Source organism: Phalangium opilio, unplaced genomic scaffold, assembly GCF_054372755.1.
Source record: "Phalangium opilio isolate 3A_F unplaced genomic scaffold, DU_Popi_V2 ptg000061l_1, whole genome shotgun sequence".
Lineage (NCBI taxonomy): Eukaryota > Metazoa > Arthropoda > Arachnida > Opiliones > Phalangiidae > Phalangium > Phalangium opilio.
The window spans coordinates 6,770,621-6,780,056 of record NW_028324178.1 but is presented as its reverse complement, the minus strand read 5'-3'; the positions used below and the strand labels follow the sequence as shown (position 1 = coordinate 6,780,056).

Here is a 9,436-nt window from a genome sequence, read left to right as displayed (position 1 = left end):
CGCCAGACTCAAGGGCCTCAGTTTCCTTCGTTCACAACGTGAATCTGTGTATTCTGGTCCTGGTATGAGGGCGTGGGTTCGAATCCCACTTCTGACACGATATGTTTTATGAAATTAACTGGAAGAGATGTAATTTATAAAACATCCCAATTGAATGAATCCAAGGCAGGGTGGCCGAGCGGTCTAAGGCGCCAGACTCAAGGGGCTCAGTTTCCTTCGTTCACAACGTGAATCTGTGTATTCTGGTTCTCGTATGAGGGCCTGGGTTCGAATCCCACTTCTGACACGAAAAGGTTTATGAAATTAACTGGAAGAGATGTAATTTATAAAACGTCCAAATTAAAAGAATCCAAGTCAGGGTGGCCGAGCGGTCTAAGGCGCCAGACTCAAGGGGCTCAGTTTCCTTCGTTCGCAACGTGAATCTGTGTATTCTGGTCCTCGTATGAGGGCGTGGGTTCGAATCCCACTTCTGACACTATATGTTTTATGAAATTAACTGAAAGAGATGTAATTTATAAAACGTCCAAATTAAAAGAATCCATGTCAGGATGGCCGAGCGGTCTAAGGCGCCAGACTCAAGGGGCTTAGTTTCTTTCGTTCGCAACGTGAATCTGTGTATTCTGGTCCTCGTATGAGGGCGTGGGTTCGAATCCCACTTCTGTAACGATACGTTTTATGAAATTAACTGGAAGAGAAGTAATTTATAAAACGTCCCAATTGAATGAATCCAAGTCAGGGTGGCCGAGCGGTCTAAGGCGCCAGAATCAAGGGGCTCAGTTTCCTTCGTTCACAACGTGAATCTGTGTATTCTGGTTCTCGTATGAGGGCCTGGGTTCGAATCCCACTTCTGACACTATATGTTTTATGAAATTAACTGAAAGAGATGTAATTTATAAAACGTCCAAATTAAAAGAATCCAAGTCAGGGTGGCCGAGCGGTCTAAGGTGCCAGACTCAAGGTGCTCAGTTTCCTTCGTTCACAATGTGAATCTGTGTATTCTGGTCCTCGTTTGAGGGCCTGGGTTCGAATCCCACTTCTGACACGATATGATTTATAAAATTAACTGGAAGAGATGTAATTAATAAAACATCCCAATTGAATGAATCCAAGTCAGGGTGGCCGAGCGGTCTAAGGCGCCTAGTTTCTTTCGTTCACAACGTGAATCTGTGTATTCTGGTCCTCGTATAAGGGCGTGGGTTCGAATCCCACTTCTGACACGAAAAGGTTTATGAAATTAACTGGAAGAGATGTAATTTATAAAACATCCCAATTGAATGAATCCAAGTCAGGGTGGCCGAGCGGTCTAAGGCGCCGGACTCCAGGCGCTCAGTTTCCTTCGTTCACAACGTGAATCTGTGTACTCTGGTTCTCGTATGAGGGCCTGGGTTCGAATCCCACTTCTGACACGATATGTTTTATGAAATTAACTGGAAGAGATGTAATTTATAAAACGTCCCAATTGAATGAATCCAAGTCAGGGTGGCCGAGCGGTCTAAGGCGCCAGACTCAAGGGGCTCAGTTTCCTTCGTTCGCAACGTGAATCTGTGTATTCTGGTCCTCGTATGAGGGCGTGGGTTCGAATCCCACTTCTGACACTATATGTTTTATGAAATTAACTGAAAGAGATGTAATTTATAAAACGTCCAAATTAAAAGAATCCATGTCAGGATGGCCGAGCGGTCTAAGGCGCCAGACTCAAGGGGCTTAGTTTCTTTTGTTCGCAACGTGAATCTGTGTATTCTGGTCCTCGTATGAGGGCGTGGGTTCGAATCCCACTTCTGACACTATATGTTTTATGAAATTAACTGAAAGAGATGTAATTTATAAAACGTCCAAATTAAAAGAATCCATGTCAGGATGGCCGAGCGGTCTAAGGCGCCAGACTCAAGGGGCTTAGTTTCTTTCGTTCGCAACGTGAATCTGTGTATTCTGGTCCTCGTATGAGGGCATGGGTTCGAATCCCACTTCTGACACGAAAAGGTTTATGAAATTAACTGGAAGAGATGTAATTTATAAAACGCCCCAATTGAAAAAATCCATGTCAGAATGGCTGAGCGGTCTAAGGCGCCAGACTCAAGGGCCTCAGTTTCCTTCGTTCACAACGTGAATCTGTGTATTCTGGTCCTGGTATGAGGGCGTGGGTTCGAATCCCACTTCTGACACGATATGTTTTATGAAATTAACTGGAAGAGATGTAATTTATAAAACATCCCAATTGAATGAATCCAAGGCAGGGTGGCCGAGCGGTCTAAGGCGCCAGACTCAAGGGGCTCAGTTTCCTTCGTTCACAACGTGAATCTGTGTATTCTGGTTCTCGTATGAGGGCCTGGGTTCGAATCCCACTTCTGACACGAAAAGGTTTATGAAATTAACTGGAAGAGATGTAATTTATAAAACGTCCAAATTAAAAGAATCCAAGTCAGGGTGGCCGAGCGGTCTAAGGCGCCAGACTCAAGGGGCTCAGTTTCCTTCGTTCGCAACGTGAATCTGTGTATTCTGGTCCTCGTATGAGGGCGTGGGTTCGAATCCCACTTCTGACACTATATGTTTTATGAAATTAACTGAAAGAGATGTAATTTATAAAACGTCCAAATTAAAAGAATCCATGTCAGGATGGCCGAGCGGTCTAAGGCGCCAGACTCAAGGGGCTTAGTTTCTTTCGTTCGCAACGTGAATCTGTGTATTCTGGTCCTCGTATGAGGGCGTGGGTTCGAATCCCACTTCTGTAACGATACGTTTTATGAAATTAACTGGAAGAGAAGTAATTTATAAAACGTCCCAATTGAATGAATCCAAGTCAGGGTGGCCGAGCGGTCTAAGGCGCCAGACTCAAGGGGCTTAGTTTCTTTCGTTCACAACGTGAATCTGTGTATTCTGGTCCTCCTATGAGGGCATGGGTTCGAATCCCACTTCTGACACGAAAAGGTTTATGAAATTAACTGGAAGAGATGTAATTTATAAAACGCCCCAATTGAAAAAATCCATGTCAGAATGGCTGAGCGGTCTAAGGCGCCAGACTCAAGGGCCTCAGTTTCCTTCGTTCACAACGTGAATCTGTGTATTCTGGTCCTGGTATGAGGGCGTGGGTTCGAATCCCACTTCTGACACGATATGTTTTATGAAATTAACTGGAAGAGATGTAATTTATAAAACATCCCAATTGAATGAATCCAAGGCAGGGTGGCCGAGCGGTCTAAGGCGCCAGACTCAAGGGGCTCAGTTTCCTTCGTTCACAACGTGAATCTGTGTATTCTGGTTCTCGTATGAGGCCCTGGGTTCGAATCCCACTTCTGACACGAAAAGGTTTATGAAATTAACTGGAAGAGATGTAATTTATAAAACGTCCAAATTAAAAGAATCCATGTCAGGATGGCCGAGCGGTCTAAGGCGCCAGACTCAAGGGGCTTAGTTTCTTTCGTTCGCAACGTGAATCTGTGTATTCTGGTCCTCGTATGAGGGCGTGGGTTCGAATCCCACTTCTGTCACGATACGTTTTATGAAATTAACTGGAAGAGAAGTAATTTATAAAACGTCCCAATTGAATGAATCCAAGTCAGGGTGGCTGAGCGGTCTAAGGCGCCAGACTCAAGGGGCTCAGTTTCCTTCGTTCACAACGTGAATCTGTGTATTCTGGTCCTGGTATGAGGGCGTGGGTTCGAATCCCACTTCTGACACGAAAAGGTTTATGAAATTAACTGGAAGAGATGTAATTTATAAAACGCCCCAATTGAAAGAATCCATGTCAGAATGGCTGAGCGGTCTAAGGCGCCAGACTCAAGGGGCTTAGTTTCTTTCGTTCGCAACGTGAATCTGTGTATTCTGGTCCTCGTATGAGGGCGTGGGTTCGAATCCCACTTCTGTCACGATACGTTTTATGAAATTAACTGGAAGAGAAGTAATTTATAAAACGCCCCAATTGAATGAATCCAAGTCAGGGTGGCCGAGCGGTCTAAGGCGCCAGACTCAAGGGGCTTAGTTTCTTTCGTTCACAACGTGAATCTGTGTATTCTGGTCCTCGTATGAGGGCATGGGTTCGAATCCCACTTCTGACACGAAAAGGTTTATGAAATTAACTGGAAGAGATGTAATTTATAAAACGCCCCAATTGAAAGAATCCATGTCAGGGTGGCCGAGCGGTCTAAGGCGCCAGACTCAAGGGGCTTAGTTTCTTTCGTTCACAACGTGAATCTGTGTATTCTGGTCCTCGTATGAGGGCGTGGGTTCGAATCCCACTTCTGTCACGATACGTTTTATGAAATTAACTGGAAGAGAAGTAATTTATAAAACGCCCCAATTGAATGAATCCAAGTCAGGGTGGCCGAGCGGTCTAAGGCGCCAGACTCAAGGGGCTTAGTTTCTTTCGTTCACAACGTGAATCTGTGTATTCTGGTCCTCGTATGAGGGCATGGGTTCGAATCCCACTTCTGACACGAAAAGGTTTATGAAATTAACTGGAAGAGATGTAATTTATAAAACGCCCCAATTGAAAGAATCCATGTCAGAATGGCTGAGCGGTCTAAGGCGCCAGACTCAAGGGGCTCAGTTTCCTTCGTTCACAACGTGAATCTGTGTATTCTGGTCCTGGTATGAGGGCGTGGGTTCGAATCCCACTTCTGACACGATATGTTTTATGAAATTAACTGGAAGAGATGTAATTTATAAAACATCCCAATTGAATGAATCCAAGTCAGGGTGGCCGAGCGGTCTAAGGCGCCAGACTCAAGGGGCTCAGTTTCCTTCGTTCGCAACGTGATTCTGTGTATTCTGGTCCTCGTATGAGGGCGTGGGTTCGAATCCCACTTCTGACACTATATGTTTTATGAAATTAACTGAAAGAGATGTAATTTATAAAACGTCCAAATTAAAAGAATCCATGTCAGGATGGCCGAACGGTCCAAGGCGCCGGACTCAAGGGGCTTAGTTTCTTTCGTTCACAACGTGAATCTGTGTATTCTGGTCCTCGTATGAGGGCGTGGGTTCGAATCCCATTTCTGACACGAAAAGGTTTATGAAATTAACTGGATGAGATGTAATTTATAAAACGCCCCAATTGAAAGAATCCATGTCAGAATGGCTGAGCGGTCTAAGGCGCCAGACTCAAGGGGCTTAGTTTCTTTCGTTCGCAACGTGAATCTGTGTATTCTGGTCCTCGTATGAGGGCGTGGGTTCGAATCCCACTTCTGTCACGATACGTTTTATGAAATTAACTGGAAGAGATGTAATTTATAAAACATCCCAATTGAATGAATCCAAGTCAGGGTGGCCGAGCGGTCTAAGGCGCCAGACTCAAGGGGCTCAGTTTCCTTCGTTCACAACGTGAATCTGTGTATTCTGGTTCTCGTATGAGGGCCTGGGTTCGAATCCCACTTCTGACACGATATGTTTTATGAATTAACTGGAAGAGATGTAATTTATAAAACGTCCCAATTGAATGAATCCAAGTCAGGGTGGCCGAGCGGGCTAAGGTGCCAGACTCAAGGTGCTCAGTTTCCTTCGTTCACAATGTGAATCTGTGTATTCTGGTCCTCGTTTGAGGGCCTGGGTTCGAATCCCACTTCTGACACGATATGATTTATAAAATTAACTGGAAGAGATGTAATTTATAAAACATCCCAATTGAATGAATCCAAGTCAGGGTGGCCGAGCGGTCTAAGGCGCCTAGTTTTTTTCGTTCACAACGTGAATCTGTGTATTCTGGTCCTCGTATAAGGGCGTGGGTTCGAATCCCACTTCTGACACGAAAAGGTTTATGAAATTAACTGGAAGAGATGTAATATATAAAACATCCCAATTGAATGAATCCAAGTCAGGGTGGCCGAGCGGTCTAAGGCGCCGGACTCCAGGCGCTCAGTTTCCTTCGTTCACAACGTGAATCTGTGTATTCTGGTTCTCGTATGAGGGCCTGGGTTCGAATCCCACTTCTGACACGATATGTTTTATGAAATTAACTGGAAGAGATGTAATTTATAAAACGTCCCAATTGAATGAATCCAAGTCAGGGTGGCCGAGCGGTCTAAGGCGCCAGACTCAAGGGGCTCAGTTTCCTTCGTTCGCAACGTGAATCTGTGTATTCTGGTCCTCGTATGAGGGCGTGGGTTCGAATCCCACTTCTGACACTATATGTTTTATGAAATTAACTGAAAGAGATGTAATTTATAAAACGTCCAAATTAAAAGAATCCATGTCAGGATGGCCGAGCGGTCTAAGGCGCCAGACTCAAGGGGCTTAGTTTCTTTCGTTCGCAACGTGAATCTGTGTATTCTGGTCCTCGTATGAGGGCGTGGGTTCGAATCCCACTTCTGTCACGATACGTTTTATGAAATTAACTGGAAGAGAAGTAATTTATAAAACGTCCCAATTGAATGAATCCAAGTCAGGGTGGCTGAGCGGTCTAAGGCGCCAGACTCAAGGGGCTCAGTTTCCTTCGTTCACAACGTGAATCTGTGTATTCTGGTCCTGGTATGAGGGCGTGGGTTCGAATCCCACTTCTGACACGATATGTTTTATGAAATTAACTGGAAGAGATGTAATTTATAAAACATCCCAATTGAATGAATCCAAGTCAGGGTGGCCGAGCGGTCTAAGGCGCCAGACTCAAGGGGCTCAGTTTCCTTCGTTCACAACGTGAATCTGTGTATTCTGCTTCTCGTATGAGGGCCTGGGTTCGAATCCCACTTCTGACACGATATGTTTTATGAAATTAACTGGAAGAAATGTAATTTAAAAAACGTCCCAATTGAATGAATCCAAGTCAGGGTGGCCGAGCGGTCTAAGGCGCCAGACTCAAGGGGCTCAGTTTCCTTCGTTCGCAACGTGATTCTGTGTATTCTGGTCCTCGTATGAGGGCGTGGGTTCGAATCCCACTTCTGACACTATATGTTTTATGAAATTAACTGAAAGAGATGTAATTTATAAAACGTCCAAATTAAAAGAATCCATGTCAGGATGGCCGAGCGGTCTAAGGCGCCGGACTCAAGGGGCTTAGTTTCTTTCGTTCACAACGTGAATCTGTGTATTCTGGTCCTCGTATGAGGGCGTGGGTTCGAATGCCACTTCTGTCACGAGAAGGTTTATGAAATTAACTGGAAGAGATGTAATTTATAAAACGCCCCAATTGAAAGAATCCATGTCAGAATGGCTGAGCGGTCTAAGGCGCCAGACTCAAGGGGCTTAGTTTCTTTCGTTCGCAACGTGAATCTGTGTATTCTGGTCCTCGTATGAGGGCGTGGGTTCGAATCCCACTTCTGTCACGATACGTTTTATGAAATTAACTGGAAGAGAAGTAATTTATAAAACGCCCCAATTGAATGAATCCAAGTCAGGGTGGCCGAGCGGTCTAAGGCGCCAGACTCAAGGGGCTTAGTTTCTTTCGTTCACAACGTGAATCTGTGTATTCTGGTCCTCGTATGAGGGCATGGGTTCGAATCCCACTTCTGACACGATATGTTTTATGAAATTAACTGGAAGAGTTGTAATTTATAAAACATCCCAATTGAATGAATCCAAGTCAGGGTGGCCGAGCGGTCTAAGGCGCCAGACTCAAGGGGCTCAGTTTCCTTCGTTCACAACGTGAATCTGTGTATTCTGGTTCTCGTATGAGGGCCTGGGTTCGAATCCCACTTCTGACACGATATGTTTTATCAAATTAACTGGAAGAGATGTAATTTATAAAACGTCCCAATTGAATGAATCCAAGTCAGGGTGGCCGAGCGGTCTAAGGTGCCAGACTCAAGGTGCTCAGTTTCCTTCGTTCACAATGTGAATCTGTGTATTCTGGTCCTCGTTTGAGGGCCTGGGTTCGAATCCCACTTCTGACACGATATGATTTATAAAATTAACTGGAAGAGATGTAATTTATAAAACATCCCAATTGAATGAATCCAAGTCAGGGTGGCCGAGCGGTCTAAGGCGCCTAGTTTCTTTCGTTCACAACGTGAATCTCTGTATTCTGGTCCTCGTATAAGGGCGTGGGTTCGAATCCCACTTCTGACACGAAAAGGTTTATGAAATTAACTGGAAGAGATGTAATTTATAAAACATCCCAATTGAATGAATCCAAGTCAGGGTGGCCGAGCGGTCTAAGGCGCCGGACTCCAGGCGCTCAGTTTCCATCGTTCACAACGTGAATCTGTGTACTCTGGTTCTCGTATGAGGGCCTGGGTTCGAATCCCACTTCTGACACGATATGTTTTATGAAATTAACTGGAAGAGATGTAATTTATAAAACGTCCCAATTGAATGAATCCAAGTCAGGGTGGCCGAGCGGTCTAAGGCGCCAGACTCAAGGGGCTCAGTTTCCTTCGTTCGCAACGTGAATCTGTGTATTCTGGTCCTCGTATGAGGGCTTGGGTTCGAATCCCACTTCTGACACTATATGTTTTATGAAATTAACTGAAAGAGATGTAATTTATAAAACGTCCAAATTAAAAGAATCCATGTCAGGATGGCCGAGCGGTCTAAGGCGCTAGACTCAAGGGGCTTGGTTTCTTTCGTTCGCAACGTGAATCTGTGTATTCTGGTCCTCGTATGAGGGCGTGGGTTCGAATCCCACTTCTGACATGAAAAGTTTTATGAAATTAACTGGAAGAGATGTAATTTATAAAACGTCCCAATTGAAAGAATCCATGTCAGGATGGCCGAGCGGTCTAAGGCGCCAGACTCAAGGGGCTCAGTTTCCTTCGTTCACAACGTGAATCTGTGTATTCTGCTCCTCGTATGAGGGCGTGGGTTCGAAACCCACTTCTGACACGATATGTTTTATGATATTAACTGGAAGAGATGTAATTTATAAAACATCCCAATTGAATGAATCCAAGTCAGGGTGGCCGAGCGGTCTAACGCGCCAGACTCAAGGGGCTCAGTTTCCTTCGATCACAACGTGAATCTGTGTATTCTGCTCCTTCTATGAGGGCCTGGGTTCGAATCCCACTTCTGACACGATATGTTTTATGAAATTAACTGGAAGAGATGTAATTTATAAAACGTTCGAATTGAATGAATCCAAGTCAGGATGGCCGAGCGGTCTAAGGCGCCAGACTCAAGGGGCTCAGTTTCCTTCGTTAACAACGTGAATCTGTGTATTCTGGTCCTCGTATGAGGGCGTGGGTTCGAATCCCACTTCTGACACGATATGTTTTATGAAATTAACTGGAAGAGATATAATTAATTAAACGTCCCAATTGAAAGAATCCATGTCAGGATGGCAGAGCGGTCTAAGGCGCGAGACTCAAGGGGCTCAGTTTCCTTCGTTTGCGACGTGAATCTGTCTATTCTGGTCCTCGTATGAGGGCGTGGGTTCGAATCCCACTTCTGACACGAAAAGGTTTATGAAATTAACTGGAAGAGATGTAATTTATAAAACGCCCCAATTGAAAGAATCCATGTCAGGATGGCCGAGCGGTCTAAGGCGCCAGACTCAAGGGGCTCAGTTTCCTTC

At 44.9% G+C, this 9,436-nt stretch overlaps 9 non-coding genes across 9 annotated transcripts; all 9 read left to right on the top strand.

Annotated features, from left to right (window-relative positions):
* Positions 1-353: 353 nt before the first annotated feature.
* Positions 354-475, top strand: TRNAL-CAA (transfer RNA leucine (anticodon CAA)). Its single transcript has 2 exons — positions 354-391; positions 430-475. It is a non-coding gene; the product is annotated as a tRNA-Leu (tRNA).
* Positions 476-1,473: 998 nt separating this feature from the next.
* Positions 1,474-1,595, top strand: TRNAL-CAA (transfer RNA leucine (anticodon CAA)). Its single transcript has 2 exons — positions 1,474-1,511; positions 1,550-1,595. It is a non-coding gene; the product is annotated as a tRNA-Leu (tRNA).
* Positions 1,596-1,662: 67 nt separating this feature from the next.
* On the top strand, positions 1,663-1,784 carry TRNAL-CAA (transfer RNA leucine (anticodon CAA)). The gene is made up of 2 exons: positions 1,663-1,700; positions 1,739-1,784. It is a non-coding gene; the product is annotated as a tRNA-Leu (tRNA).
* A 634-nt stretch (positions 1,785-2,418) lies between these two features.
* On the top strand, positions 2,419-2,540 carry TRNAL-CAA (transfer RNA leucine (anticodon CAA)). Its single transcript has 2 exons — positions 2,419-2,456; positions 2,495-2,540. It is a non-coding gene; the product is annotated as a tRNA-Leu (tRNA).
* Positions 2,541-4,686: 2,146 nt separating this feature from the next.
* On the top strand, positions 4,687-4,808 carry TRNAL-CAA (transfer RNA leucine (anticodon CAA)). The gene is made up of 2 exons: positions 4,687-4,724; positions 4,763-4,808. It is a non-coding gene; the product is annotated as a tRNA-Leu (tRNA).
* A 1,186-nt stretch (positions 4,809-5,994) lies between these two features.
* On the top strand, positions 5,995-6,116 carry TRNAL-CAA (transfer RNA leucine (anticodon CAA)). The gene is made up of 2 exons: positions 5,995-6,032; positions 6,071-6,116. It is a non-coding gene; the product is annotated as a tRNA-Leu (tRNA).
* Positions 6,117-6,750: 634 nt separating this feature from the next.
* On the top strand, positions 6,751-6,872 carry TRNAL-CAA (transfer RNA leucine (anticodon CAA)). The gene is made up of 2 exons: positions 6,751-6,788; positions 6,827-6,872. It is a non-coding gene; the product is annotated as a tRNA-Leu (tRNA).
* Positions 6,873-8,437: 1,565 nt separating this feature from the next.
* Positions 8,438-8,559, top strand: TRNAL-CAA (transfer RNA leucine (anticodon CAA)). The gene is made up of 2 exons: positions 8,438-8,475; positions 8,514-8,559. It is a non-coding gene; the product is annotated as a tRNA-Leu (tRNA).
* Positions 8,560-9,004: 445 nt separating this feature from the next.
* Positions 9,005-9,126, top strand: TRNAL-CAA (transfer RNA leucine (anticodon CAA)). Its single transcript has 2 exons — positions 9,005-9,042; positions 9,081-9,126. It is a non-coding gene; the product is annotated as a tRNA-Leu (tRNA).
* The last annotated feature ends 310 nt before the right edge of the window (positions 9,127-9,436 follow it).